Source organism: Trichosurus vulpecula, chromosome 2 (genome assembly GCF_011100635.1).
Source record: "Trichosurus vulpecula isolate mTriVul1 chromosome 2, mTriVul1.pri, whole genome shotgun sequence".
In the NCBI taxonomy this organism is placed as follows: domain Eukaryota; kingdom Metazoa; phylum Chordata; class Mammalia; order Diprotodontia; family Phalangeridae; genus Trichosurus; species Trichosurus vulpecula.
In genome coordinates this window covers 61,020,251-61,024,516 of record NC_050574.1, presented here as the reverse complement: position 1 = coordinate 61,024,516, position 4,266 = coordinate 61,020,251, and the positions used below count along the sequence as shown (strand labels likewise).

General features: G+C 36.5%; 1 pseudogene; it reads right to left on the bottom strand.

Moving 5' to 3' along the window:
• On the bottom strand, nucleotides 1-381 carry LOC118835526 (annotated as a pseudogene).
• Between the last annotated feature and the right edge of the window lie 3,885 nt (nucleotides 382-4,266).

Sequence of the window (4,266 nt, the reverse complement as noted above, 5' to 3'; positions counted from 1 at the left end):
CTATTCCTTTGTCTTCTCATCCGGATTCTTGGTGGCGAACTTATCCTGAAGTTTTTTCCATAAGCCTTTATTCAGTTCCTTAAATTCTTCCACGGTATCTGTAGCTAGTGCAATCCTACATTCTTCTGCTGTCAGTCCACTGAAGCTGGTGTCGCTTGGGTGTGGATATTTGTGTCTGTAATAGTTTGAATGAAGTCATGCTAAACTCTCATACATCTGGTCTCAGGTCTTAGGCTCAGCAATCTGGGTGTTCTCTGCCTCCCAAAAGGCCTGTTTCACCCACTGCCACAAGTAAGTGCCCAAGTCTCAGCCCCGTTTGGTCTCATCCAAAGGCCATTCCTCTCAGAGCTTGAGGAAATTCCGGTAACGGCGGACCGACATCTTGGGTCCCTGTCTATAATGCATTTCTAGAACTCAAATTTGTTCCAATGTGAAATATAGTACAGATCACTTTTGAGCAGGATTCCAATTATGAATTTGTTTTTGTCTGCTTTTTTCCTCCAGAAACTTCAAGAATGCAGAAAATGATACCACTTCACAGTAACTCACAGTCTGCAGTTCATGTTACCTCACCTCAATTGGGCCCTCGCTACTGTATGGCAATCCTCTTGCTCTTCCCTAACAGTGACTGTTCTAAGATTTCTCTTCTCTCCTAAAGTCCATTCCAGCACCCCTTCTCCCCTTCCTCTCAGCAGAGGACTTTGCCTGCTACTTTACTGAGAAAATAGAAGCCACCTATTATTAGTTCTGCCCCTTAAAGTCCCTCTACCTCACACCTCATTTTCTCCTGCAAACCCATACGTCATCCAAACTTGCCTATTTCAATTAAGGATACCTTGGCACAGTGAACAGAGTGCTGGGCCTGGAGTCAGGTGTTCAGTTCCAGCCTCAGATACTTACTGGCTGTGTGACCCTAGGAAGATCACTTAACCTCGGTCTGCTTCAGTTTCCCCATCTGTAAAAAAGGGATAATAGTGATTACCTGCCAGAGTTGTTGTGAGAATAAGTGAGCTAGTATTTGTGAAGTACATCGCAAACCTTAAAGTTCAATGCAAATGCTAGCAATTATTATTAGTCACCTGGGTTTGACACTTTGACATCATCCTAGATCCTTGCCTCTCCCACCTCTGCCTTCTCAGTCAGCCTCAAAGTCTTGGTAATTCTCCCTCTCCGATATCTTCTGCATCTGTGCCCTTCTCCCCACTCACATAGCCATCACAGAAGTGCAGGGGTTTATCACCACCTCTTGCTTGGACTCTTGCAACAACCCTCCTGATTGGACTCTGGACTTTGTCTCCCTGTTGATACAGTTGCTGAAATACTCTTCCTTTTTAAAAAAATTTTTTTATTTTAAACTTAAGTATAAAATGAGAAAAGAAAAAAAATTGCCATGTACATAACAGATCATAAGAGAGGATTTAAGATAAAACAATGAATTTCCATTTCAAGAAAACTTACATACTTAACTAAAATACTGCACATTGTCTTCAAAGCTGCCCAGCTTTTCTTTGCCTCCTTGTCGGTTTTCTTTTGTTCTCTGATGCACACTTTTTACTTAATTTTTTTTCCCTCCCTACCCCCATCACCCTAAAGAAGGCTACAATTAGGTGTGGATACAAATACATACACATATATGTATACACATACACATAGATATCTATAAACATATGCAAATATACTCATACACATATATGTAAGACTGTACTTTGCTTATTTCCTCCTGACCTCTGTTTCTCAGAAGGTGGATGGCATCTTCCTTCCTAAGTCCAAGTCTTTCTATGCTTTTCTAAATCAACCAGCCCATCATTTCCTACCCCACAGCAATATTTCAACCCAATCACATCCTATCCGAGAGCTTGTTTATGAAAGTTTTTTTCTCAATTTTCTGTATTCCCTCTATAGGTTTGATTCATACAAGAAAATTTCAATTTAAAATAATTGAAATTATTGTTTTTACATTTCAATAATGCTCTCCCTTTTAATAGAGCTTAAAGTCTGATACTACTGAATCTACTTCCTTTGCATCTTTTTCCCCTGGTTTCTTTGAAGTTCCTGACCTTTTGCTCTTCCAAATGAACTGTTATTAGAGTTTCCAACTCAGTAAAATAATTTTTTAGTAATTTAATTGGGATGACATTAAATACATAGATTAGTCAGGTAGAATTATCATTTTAAAATTTATATTGGCTTTACCTACCCATGAACAATAAATATTACTTCAATTATTTAGATCTGAGTTTATTTGTATAAAAAGTGCTTTATGTTTATGTTCATATAGTTCCTGTGTCTGTTTTGGTAGGTATGTGCTACTGTCTAGGTTTAAATGGTCTAAAATAACACTGAATAATATTCCTGACACATAGTGTAGTTTCTCTATTTTTCACTTTTGATTAAATCAATTTTAACTTTAACTTTGTCTGAGGTCATGATTGCTATCCCTGATTTTTTTTACATAATAAATTCTACTCCTGCCCTTTATCTTATCTTTGTGTATATCTCCCATTTTTATAATGTTTTCTGGAAGCAACATATTGTTGAATTAAAATTTTTAATCTGCTATCCATTTCTGTTTTATGGGTAAATTTGTCCCATTAACATTCTAGGCTACAATTATTTGATGTGTATTTTCCTCCTCCCTATTTTTCCTCACTATCCTTCTCACCCCATTTACCCTATCCCTCTTAACTCTTCTGCTTTACTTCTCCCTGCTACATTGCTCTTCTGTTCCTTACCCTACTCACACCTCTAAAGGTCCCTCTGTTATCCTCTCCCCCCAACCCTATTCCCTTGCCTTCTTATTTCCTTCTGAATTTAGAAGACTTTTATTCCCTACTAGATATAAATATGTTGTTCCCTCTTTAACCCATTTCTGATGAGTGTAGGGTTTCAACATTACCCACTCTCCCCACTACTAGCTTCTTCTGTATCAATTTTTCCTTTTATGCCTCATTTGTATGAGATAATTACTCTTTTTTAACTCTCTCTATACAGTTTTATTTTTTTTAGAATCATCCCTTCATACTTAGCTCAGCCCAAGCTTTCTTTCAAACTACCTAAATAATGATGACAATCTTAAGTGTACTGATAATATTTCACATATACAAAGTGTACGATTTGAGCTTATTGAGTCCCTTATAATTGGTCTTTAATGTTTACCTTATATTTCTCCTGGATGTCCTATGTTGAATTTTTCCCTAAGTTCTGGGATTTTTGTCACAAAAACCTGAAAGTCTTTTAGTTTGTTAAATGTCCATTTTTTTTCTCCATTCAGGATTATACTTAACATTTCTACAATTAGGTGTTGATACAAATACATACACATATATGTATACACATATACATAGATATCTATAAACATATGCAAATACACTCACACACATATATGTAAGACTGTACTTTGCTTAACATTTCTGGGTAAGTTACCCTCAGTTGTAACCCTGCCTCTTTTGTTCTATGGAATATAGTATTCCAAGACCTACAGTCCTTCAACAGAGTAGCTACTAGGTCTTGTGTAATCCTTATTGCAGCTCCATGATAGTTAAATTGTTTTTTTTTTCCTTGTTGTTTCTAATATTTTCTCCTTAACCTGGGAGCCTTTAAAACTGGGCTATGATATTCTTGTAAGTTTTCCTCCTGGGATCTCTTTCAGGTGGTGATCAATGGATTTTTTTTTCCTATTTCTGTTCTGCCTTCTTGTTCTAGAACTTCTTTCCATTATAATTTCTTGTAATATTGTACCAAGATTCTTTTTTTAATTGTAATTCTCAGGTAGTCTGGCTATTATATTATTTTTCCTTGACCTGTTCTTCAGATCAGTTGTTTTTCTGATAAGATGTTTTACTTTCTCTTCTATTTTTTCATTCTTTTGATTTTGTTTTATGGTTTCTTGGTGTTTTATTTTATTTTATTTTTGCAGGGGGGAAAGCAGGGCAATTGGGGTTCAGTGACTTGCCCAAGGTCACACAGCTAGTAAGTGTGTCAAGTGTCTGAGGCTGGATTTGAACTCAGGTCCTCCTGACTCCAGGGCTGGTGCTCTACTCACTGCACCACCTAACTGCCCCTTTTTGGTGTTTCAGAATGTCATTAGCTTTCCCTAGCTCAATTCTAGTTTTCAAGAAATTATTTTCTTCCTTAAGTTTTAGATCCTCTATTTCAAGTTAGTTGACTTCTCAAAATTTTCTTGATTTTCTTGGATGGCTCTTATTTTTTTTTCCTAATTTTTCCTCAGTCTCTCTTACCTGATTTTTAAGGTTTTTTTAAAGGTCT